This window comes from Heterocephalus glaber, unplaced genomic scaffold (assembly GCF_053883595.1).
Source record: "Heterocephalus glaber isolate CG9 unplaced genomic scaffold, H.glaber_assembly_v1.0 deba00001446, whole genome shotgun sequence".
Lineage (NCBI taxonomy): Eukaryota > Metazoa > Chordata > Mammalia > Rodentia > Bathyergidae > Heterocephalus > Heterocephalus glaber.
In genome coordinates this window covers 5,791,861-5,802,786 of record NW_028258298.1, presented here as the reverse complement: position 1 = coordinate 5,802,786, position 10,926 = coordinate 5,791,861, and the positions used below count along the sequence as shown (strand labels likewise).

At 36.1% G+C, this 10,926-nt stretch overlaps 1 pseudogene across 1 annotated transcript; it reads right to left on the bottom strand.

Moving 5' to 3' along the window:
* Window positions 1–5,570: 5,570 nt before the first annotated feature.
* LOC101714459 (DNA damage-regulated autophagy modulator protein 2 pseudogene) lies at window positions 5,571–6,523 on the bottom strand (annotated as a pseudogene). Its single transcript, XR_015452410.1, has one exon. The product of XR_015452410.1 is annotated as a DNA damage-regulated autophagy modulator protein 2 pseudogene (transcript).
* Window positions 6,524–10,926: the final 4,403 nt, after the last annotated feature.

The following is a 10,926-nucleotide window of genomic DNA, read 5'->3' as shown; positions in this document are numbered from 1 at the left end:
TCCCCAGAAGTCTCATGTGTGTGGAAGGTGACTGAATCATGGGGTGCTGTGTTTGGGACCTTGGGCTTGGGCAGCTGGCAGCACCACTGAGCTAAATCCCCAGCCTCTGTTTGTTTGTTTTTTGAAATAGGGTCTCGATATGTAGTTCAGGTTGGTCTGGAACTCATTGTGTAGCACAGGCTGGCCTCGAACCCACAGCAATCCTCCTACCTCTGACTCCCTAGTGCTGGGATTACAGGTGTGTGCACCATGCCCAGTTTGGAAGGGTGTGTTCTTGTACCTTGGCTCCGCCCATCACCCTCTGCTTCCCTGTTGCCATGGGTTGAGCAGCTTTCCTCCTGTATGTACTTTCATCATGTTGTTTCTCTCTTGGAGCCAGCTGACCATGGACTGAACCTATAAAAAATGTGAGTCAAAATAAATCTTTTCTCCTTAACGTTGCTGGGTATCAGGTATTTTGTTTTAGGGATGGGAAAGCTGACTAATACAAGGAAATTGGGGGAGGGGGAAATGCATGAATGATGAAGACAGAAGCCCCTAGAGACTGCCATTCTTTTTTATTCTTATTTTTTGTTGTTGTTGGGGATCAAACCCAATGCCTAAGGCCTAGCACATGCTAGACAATTGGTCTACCACTGAGTTATATCTCCAGGCCCCTACTTTGAATCTTGATCTTTTCCCAGATTAGCAATACATGGTATGATCCTCTGTCGTGATTCTGGGCCACAGGAGTAGCATAGCTCCCTAGTCAGCCCTGAGATCAGGAGGAGCAAGTGCCAACATCCAAAAATTTACTGATTGCTAAGCTAGGATGTTCCATAGGTTAGGTGTATTAAATGCATTTTTTTTTCCTGCCCTGGGGATTTGATCCAGGACCTCACACATGCTAGATAAGCACTCTATCACTAAGCTACACTTCTAGTCCTGACTTAACAATATTTTCAAGTTACAATAGATTTAAGAGGATGTATACCTGTCCTAAGTCAAGGAACAACTATAGTGCCTTCCTGGAAAGAAGACTAGAATAATTAATAAATGTAGATAATGGAAGCAGGAAATTGGCCAATAGGTAGGTATTAAGTGACTCCATAAGACCAATAAGTGGTTACAACTCAAAATGACTCTTACTTTTATAAAGGACAGGGTCTAATGAAAGATAAGACATGGAGATAAGCTAACATCTGCTAATCTTTGCACCAAGGGAAAATGATTAGCAAATGAAATTTCTGGCTAAAATATCTTTCCAATACTCAGGAGAGGCTGGGCGCTTTTTAGCATATACAAGGCTCTGGGCTCAACACTTAGCACCAAAAAAAAAAAAAAAAAAAACAAATCTCAGTGTTGGGGATTTAGCTCAGTGGTGTTGCTGCCTGCCTTGCAAGCACGAGGACCCAAGTTCAATCCCCAGTACCAAAAAAGAAAAAGAAAACAAATCTCATGATATTTGTCTTACAACTCTCTTCATTGATTCTGTGATCTCACCTGGTGTAATATTTAATTTTCCATTGGTTTCATTCTCCCTCTGGATTTTTCAATTTGGCTTTTACAGTGATGGATTCTGTTGCTATCCTAGAATGACTCAATATGCCATTTAAACCTTAAATCACCATATTTTATTATAACACTTATAATGTATTTATTACTTCAATTATTAAAAGTATGCCCTTTGTAATAATGCCTTGGACCATAAGTACAAAGTTAAAAAACATTCAATAAGTTATGTGAAACTATAAAAGCCTTCAGCAGATGACAAATATGGGCTTTAGGCATTAAGCCATTTCAAATTATTTTAAAGTCACTTTCACAAAATATTCTCATATGGAGAGGCTGACTGAAAAAGAAAAATATTGACCCAAACTCCAAAGGAAGCTAAGCGAGGAGCTTCCCCAGGATTGGAGCGGGTGGGAAGTTATGTAAACAAAGTTGTCCAGTGAGGCCACTGCAGTCTGTGTTCCCTCTTCTGTAGACAGAACTTGGGGACAGTAAATTGGCGTGCCCTACAGATCTCAGATGGCTACAGTGCTACAGAGAGAGGAGGCGGTCACCAGGTAACCAAATCCCTAACCACTGAGGTCTCTAATAGATGTGGTCAACACTTAACAATTCTCCTTAGAGGCAGATAAGCAGCTTGTTCAGGCCCCTCAAGACATATTTGGTCTCATACTTTCAGAGTTTCAAAAGTAAAGGAAATAAACTTGATTGATTTTTATTTAATCTTATGTTTTCCTTTAAATCCCAGACAAATACTAGCACAGTGTGCTGTCACTGTTGGTTTCTCCTCAACTCACTAGGGGCTAATCATCGTTCCAGGTCCTCGTGTAGCTCTTTGTGTTAGCAATAATGAGCTCGGAAAGAGGATCTTAGAAACCATTTGATTTTAATCAGCCACACAGAGTTACTAGTTACAAATAATCTCACTTGTTGTTGAATGTTACTTCAGGCAATGCTCAGATTGCCTGAAGAATTGTCATATGCTTATGAAAAAGCATATGAGCTCTACCTAAGACTCAGTGAATGAGAATCTTTGGAGAGCAATGCCAGGAATCTGCATTTTAATAAGCTTTCTCTGCTATGCTTAGGCATGTTAAAATTTAAATTTCAAATAGGTGGAAACATTTTTTTAAAGGGTTTTATATGTCTTTTTCTAAGAAGATCAAGATAAGTCAGAAATTCAGCTAAATCTCTGGACCAGAATAAAGAAAAATTAATAATTATGTAACAATTCAGAGCCAAAGTCAGAAGCAGAGGAATTTTAAAAGCATAAGTACTTCTAAGGAGTACAATGACTTGCCAAGCCCTGAGTGATGATATGCCTCTCATTTTTCAAGCTAGTTCCTATTTCAAATATTGTATTCTAGGGGGTCAGAGATAGAGCACTTGCCCCTCTAAGTCTTAGGATCCACTCCCAGCACTGGAAAAACAAAGTTCTAGTGGTCAAAACAATCACTAAGTATTCATCTCCTTGTCACTTCCATTTCTCATTTGTAAAATGTAAGTATAAATTTCTGTCCTATATACTACATAGTGTTAGAAAGATGGATCAAATGAAATACATGAAAGCAGTTTGCAAATGCTAAAGTGCTTTACAATCATTTAATCCAGGGAATAGTAAATTGGATTATTCTTTCATTGACTAATTCTTTGTCATTTTGAAAAAATCAGCTCCTAATTCAATATTCTCCTTTGAGAATGAGGGCCATGTCTTTGAATCACAAGTGAACTATATTGTAGCACAATCCATTCATTGTCTTTGCAATCGAGTTAACCATGTGGTAATTTACACTGATTGTAGAGATACTCATATGAGTTACTTAGGGCTGTTTATAAGTCTAGACACAATTTAAATCCTCTTCACTTTTACTATTCTTTTTCATATTATGCTTTCTCTTTTTTGTTCATTTAAAATTATCTATTTGGTTTTTAAAATAAATATTTGAAAGAATCAAAAAGTATACAAAGCTATAGGGGCCGGGGATTTACCTTAGTGGTTCCAGTGCCTGCCTCACAAGCACAATGTACCGAGTTCGATCCCCGGTACCAAAAAAAAAGTATACAAAGCTATAAAATAAAACATCTCTTTCTCTCTCTATTATTCATCCATCTAGTTCCCACATGGCTTTTACAGGGAAGCACTGTTACTGATTTCATCTGTATACTTTCAAACTTATTTTTATTTATGCACAAGTAGATATAAATATATGCCACTCTTCTGTTTGCTTTTTTCTTTTTTGTACTAGGAATCAAACTCTGGACCTTGCACTTACGAGGCAGGCATAGTGCCACTGAGCTAAATCCCTAGCTCTTTTTTGCTTTTTTTCCCCTTGTAGTTTTGGGGATTAAACCAGAGCCTCATACATGCTAGACAAGTACTCTTACCACTGAGCTAGTCTCCCAACCCCTTCTTTTTTTTTCGTCTCAAAATAATTCTTTTAATATGTGGTATATATCTCTATGCCTACTATTCTAGGAATAGACAAGTCCATGTTTTTTCCCATATATAATTTAGCTTTATGAGCTTTGATTCTATCAATTTTCCTCTCACCTTACCATGGATACTTCATAACCAGAATTAGCTTCTTTCACGTATAGCAACCAGGACTGGACAATATTTTCCAGATGTGGTTGCACCATGCTTTGGAAAGACGTACTTTTTTTATGATTTGTATACAGTTTTTTTGGAAGTGATGCCAGCATTCGATGTTTGGTGAGATGTGTCCCATGTTCAGTGTTACTTAATACAGGTAAATAGTATCTTATCCCATTTTCTTATTAGTCCAGAAATAATATTTCTTCAGACATATTAATCCTATTATTCTTACTGATTTCTATATCTAGCAACTTGTTTATAATTGGTCTCTAGTTCCATCATATAAGCATTTTCCCTTAAATTGTTTCTTATATTTTAAACTTTTTCTTGCCACCTTTCTTCTATCCTTGGAACTGTCTACTGAAAAAAATATAAAACCTTGCAATTTTCAAACATTCTTTTGCAAACCTCTTTGCCACTGAACACATTCCAGATATACACTTTCTTCCTTTTAATCTTATTGGAGATACGTAAACCATTCTTTATCTGCACAGCTGACTCAAAGTAGAAACTATACATATCACTTGCATAACCACAAAAAAGTAGAGAAAATTCTTTTGGTACATGCATGTATGTCTATTACTTTGAACTTAGATTGTTGTTTCTGTATTTAGATTTCTGATTTTGTTCTTCAGAATGTGGATTCTAGAAAAATCACATACATTAAAAGGCTCCATACCTGTTTCAGGACCACTTTTAAAAGTAATTATAATTTGCTCTAAATGAAAATCTGAACAGCTCTTGACAGTACTTTGCAGTGGTTTCTGTTTGAGAATAATCATGTCTGCTGTTATTTACAAACTTCTCACTTATATAAAACATGATAGAAATAAACTTACTACAGGTACCTCTCTCTTTGACTGGTAATGAAAATCTCACATCAGAGACTAGACTTCATGAAACTATTGCAAGCATGTATGATACTTCAGTTAGCACTGTACCTGGGCTTATGGTAGAATCACTTACGCAAAACTTATGCTATAAACGAATTCACTTGTATTCGGTTTTCCCATATACAGATACCAGAAGAAAAAATATTTTTTTCCAAGAGTAAAAGAAATGTATTAAGATGGTAACACTCCAACTTCAAAAATCAATTCTAAATGATGACCAATATGGATTATTTGGGGTAACAGAAACTGTCTTTTATGAAAGCGTTCCTATGAAAACATGCTTAACAATGATTTATAAATTGTGAAAGGCTGGGATATACAGACTGCTTGGTACACTTCAGGTTCTCTTAAAGTAGAAAAAAATTACAATGTTGTAGTCCTTTGGTTTTATTTTCTAGGATAAAAAGTATAGGCATAAATATTTTTAAATGATATCCTTTAAAATAACTATCAAATGGCTTTATGTCTCCTGATTATCAATATGCATCAGTGTCACAGATAGCCTTGATTAACTGGTTGAAAATTTCAGAGTGTAATAAGCAGTGTTTGTGAACTTTTCCCCTTTCCCTGAGAATCATAAATATCAAAGGAACCTTTTATCCTTTCATTAAAATTCTCTGGAAAGTAGTCGTGTTCATTCATTGATAACAGGGCAAGGAGCAGTGTCATAGAGGGTTATTCCATGTAAATTGGCTTCCACATGTAAAGAAATTTTCTGAAAATCATGAATGTAAGTCAAGAAAAAACCAAAGAAGGAAAACGACATAGACCATTCTGCTGCAGTAGTGACCATACGAAGCACATAACCTTTCTCCTCAGGGTTCCAGTGAAGTTTTTGTACTATATCTGTGCCAAAGTCACCACTGTACAAAACTGATGAGCAAGTTAACATGCAAAGTACACTTACTCCACACCAGATAAGCAACAGCAGTCTGATCCAGAAGATTTGTTTACCTTGAATTTGGGGCTGTATTAGGTAGGAATGAATGGTCTGAACAAGCACATAAAATGAGCCCATACCAAAAGTGAGCACACCTCCACTGACATGTACAACAAAAAGGGTTGTTTTCTGGAAATTTGCCACAAGAGAAGCTCCTAAACAACTCAATATTCCAAGTACAATGCCAGCCTTGTTTAATTTGATGATAAGGTTCTTTTCAGCATTCAGGGCATGAACTTGCTTATAACGAACATAAATGGTAACAAGGCATAAAAATGCAGCGATATTTAGCATTGCCCCAAACAAGCACTTTTCTGGAGCCATCGTTCCAGTGTCACTGATATAAGGCAAAGCAGGGTCAACACGGTGGAGTGTTACTGCAATAATGTATGAGAATGTGAAAGTAGCAGCTGTCCAAATTACAAGGGCTATTGGAAGGAAACTGAGGCCTTGCTGAAACCACATTTCAAGCAGGTCTTCTGTTTTACATGTTCACAAAATTTCAGTCTTCAAAACTGTTCAAACCTGTGCCGTTTATAAATTCTCTCATCTTCTGTGGTTTCTTCGAAGCTCCATGAATCAGAAATCCAGTTAATTTTTTTCACAAATATTCTAAAGCCACTGGTAATAAGAGTAACTTCTTGTGCTGTCTCCTCTAAGTGGTGGCTTCCGGCTAGCTTCGCCTGTCTAGCCAGGAGCTCGGAGCCTGCCCGTCCCCTTCTTTTTTAATACAACAGCAGCATATTACATCCACAGTTCTGCACCTTGTTTATTTCACTTAACAATTAATCTTGAAGATCTTGCCATAATAGGGCATAAAGTTTCCTTAATCTTTTTTTATAGCTATAGTGAATTCCACTGTATAATGTTCCATCAGTCATTTATCCTGTCTCATAGTAGTGAATTTTTAGATAGATTCCAATCTTTTGCCATCATGAATGTTATAAGGAATAAATTTGAACATTATTTCTCATTTGTGGGGATATATCTGCAGGATAAATTCCAGATGGCTTTTTTTCTAGCCTCTGAATATTTTGATTGATTTTTGGGATGATTCCCAAGTTGTGCACATTTTCCTTCAATTAGAAAAACCAAAATTGTACACAATACTCTAAAAATAATCTTCTCTATACTGAGTATAGCAGGATTACATTTCTCTCTTTTTGTTCTTGCAAATCAGATCTGCCAGAGCTGTAAACCATTGTTTAAAATGGCCTAACAACTACTCCCAAGAAAAGGTTTATTAAAAATAATGACCTAAAGTTACAGAAGAATAATAAATAATTGAGGAGCACAATTTTCAGTTATTTAACTGCCACTTAGTTTTAGACTTCATTTTGTCTTTAACATGTATTCTTTTCTCTGATTCCCATCTTAGTGGAAGCATTTGATTAAGGCCAAAGCTGCCCTATACAAAAGCAATTATGAACAGGAAGCAGAATGGGAAAATGCAAACTGTCAAGAATGTATGGCTAACTGTTGTGATTTAAAATACTTTATCTCATTATCAGATTATATATCTCAGTTTTAGCTTTAGAAAATGTAACAACCATACAAATATAGTATCTTTGGTGTCTATAACTTGTCACTGTTTTATTTATTTATTTATTTTTTAACTTATCACTGTTTTAAGGTGTCAGAATTAGCTTGTGAATTTTCGATTTTCTTTAATGTTGATTAATACTCAATGATTCAAAGTCGCTTTGTGGCAGGCACAAATAACTAACAATTCTAAGGCAATTTCAAAGTACTTATGAAACATAAACAAAAAAATGGCACTGTATTTGTTTTGAAAAGAGGTGGGATTTACATAATGTAAAACCACAAATAACTCCTAAGTTTCAATTTGTCTCACTATGATTTTCACTATGTATTAACTGTCCTTTCTTTCCTTTTCCTCACTCCCAAGTGCCCTTTTGACAGAATTGCTCAAGCAGGGATAAAACAAACTTTAAAAAACAAAACAAAAGCAAGTTCCTTGCATTTTCTCAAGGGAGTAGCTAAAAAAAGAGGGCTAGCTGTTTGAGAAACCAAGACAGAGGTCTTGGAAAACATAAAATAGGTGGATGGTTGAGAGTTAGGTTTGGTTTTCATCAGACAGTTCTGCACTTAAATTGGAATTGACACAAAACTTATCCATGTGGGATAGAAAACAGCATAACTTAGGATCAAACACCCAAAATTTTTATGAAGAACTAAGCAAATTGGCATACAGATGAAGAATTGGATGGAAAGCTATTTTCTTTTTTTTGGAAACCTATTCTTTACTACTTGTTGAAGGCAGAAATCCTTAGCTGTGCTGTCCCTGTCACTATAAATTTGACCTCCTAGATCCTGAAATCTTCAACCTTAATCTATCTAGGGCAATAGCCAGGAGCAAAAGATTAAAAACAAGCACTACAAGAATAACTTCTCTTTACAAGGATGGGTGATTGCCCTATACCTCAGTCTGTATGACTTGAGACTGTTACAATCTTTTTTATCTGGTGACATTAACTTGATCTTGTGACCGTTAAGTATCACTTATCTTCACAGAATATGTCAGCTCTCGATGCATGTGCTTTATTGTTTTTCTTTCCTGTACTTCCATGTAAATAATTTCTATCAGACCTGAAATGTTGCACATATCAGCAGAGTGATTTAAGAAATAGTACATATTTTTAATTACTCATATTAAATATTCAAATCTATTTCTCTCTTGCAGTCTCCTCATTTAGAGGTAACCTCCTGCTCTTCAGTTTCTCTTCTAAATACTTTTTGGTATGTAGTTAAAAGAAAAAATGATATTTTATCACATAACTATAAAGCATCATCATAACAAATTCAACAAAAATTTTCAAGATGACTCTCAATTCTGTAGCATTTTACAATGGCTATGTGATTTAGTGTGTGAATATCAGCAAAGCACAGATGACTACCTTGGTTTTCTGAAAAGATCATGTACAAATCTGTACATTCTGCCATTAGTAATACCTGAAGATGGGCTGGCATTGTTAGTCACCCCTGGGTGAGGATGAGTGCCTCATCCAACATGCAGGTCCCTCAAAGAGCATGAAGCACGGCTTACTGTAGTGGGTCTGGAGGCTGCTGGAGTCTTCTGCAGACTTCATCATGTAAAATGTAACAAGGGATTTAAAAGCTGATGTTAGAATATGTTTCTGGACTGCTGGATGCAGAACACTTTTATCTCAAAATAGTACAGACATCATCAAAAGTCCCTCCAGGACAGGCATCTAGGGGCTGCTTTGAATGCTGCTGACTGGGCTTTTAAGGAGTGCCAGAAAATGTGATCCTGAACCAGTTCTCTCAGAAGTCAAGAAAGAGACCAAGATGAAGGCCTTCGGTAATACAGAGACCAGAATAAAATTCATAGCAAGAAAACGCTCATTTGTAACAAATGGACAGTGAAATATTTAGTGAGGCTTAAACAGTGTATGTCTAGTCTAGTTTTTGCAAGGGACAGTTCTGGAAATAGGCAGACCTGGATTCAAATCCTGCTGTTTCCACTTATTTTCTATGTGCTGTGGAATAATTATTATTATGATATACTGGTGATCAAACCTAGGGCCTTTGCACCAAGCTACTAAGCTACATCCCCATACCTCTTAAAATGTTGACACGGGATCTCACCAAGTTGCTAAGTTTGGCTACTTTGTGATAGTACTTTTGTTTTGTTTTGCTATTTATTTATTTATTTATTATTATTATTTTTTTATTTTTTGGTACTGGGGATTGAACTTGGGTCCTTGTGCTTGCAGGGCAGGTGGAGGAACCACTGATCTAAATCCCCAGCCCATTATTTATTTATTTTTGCAGTTCTGGGAATGGAATCCAGAACCTCATACTTGGCAACTGGTACCACTGAGCTACACCCAGCTCTATTTAATTAATTAATTAATTTATATTGTGTGTGTGTGTGTGTATGTGTGTGTGTGTGTGGTGCTGGTGATGGACTCAGGGCCTTGTCATGCAAGGCAAGTGCCCTACCACTGAGCTACATCTCCAGTCCCAGAGCATTATTCTAATAGCCAAACAGTAAAAAAAAAAAACAAAAACAAAAACAAATGTCTACCAACTGCTAAAGAGAAATTAAATGTAGTGTATCCACTTAGTGGAATATTATTTAGCAATAAAAACCATGAAACCCACTGAGGGCATAGCTATAGCAAAGGCCTCACCATTGGCCTGCTGATGAAACTGCTACATCAAGTGGACCAGAGGCATGAACAGAAGTCCGGACCAGAACCACAACTGGTCTCAGCACCTGCACCTTTATGTATTTGCCGTTATGTTAGCCAATGAGTACTGTTCTTGTTTAAATCAATTTGAATAGATCCTTCTGTTATTATAGCCAAAACATTCTAATGAGACAAAGACGATCTCTCATTTTGGTGGTGTGTGTGTGTGTGTGTGTGTGAGATATTAGTGCTAAAACCCAAGGCTTCATACAGGCTAGGCAAGCGCTCTACCACTGAGCTACATCCTCAGCCCCTGAATTAATTCTAAATGAATTAACATCTACTAAGAGGCTTAAAGACAGTGCCAGGCATGTATTAAGTACTAATAGAGAAATACAGTTATTCTAATAGAAGTATTAGTATTATAAAAATGGAAATTATAATGACTGTCCTGTCTACTTAACAAGGCATTGTTAATAAAAGAAAAAAAAGAACTGAAAAAAGCAGCAAACAGTTACTCTCATCATAATAAAGGTAATACACATCCATTATAGACAATCTGGAAAACATGGAACTATATTAAGAATAAAAATAATCACAATCCCACTATCCAGAAAAATTACTGTGCTGGTTTACTTTCCTCCAATTTACTTTAAATCCATAATTGAAATTATTCTATATATGCAATTTACATTATGCTTTTACAAAATTTATCATATCTCAAATGCATTTTACACTATTTGTTCTTATTTCGATTTTTTCTGAAGATGAAGTCCTAGAAATGAAATAAGTAAGACAGGTTTCTTTTAGATGTGAAATGAGATAATG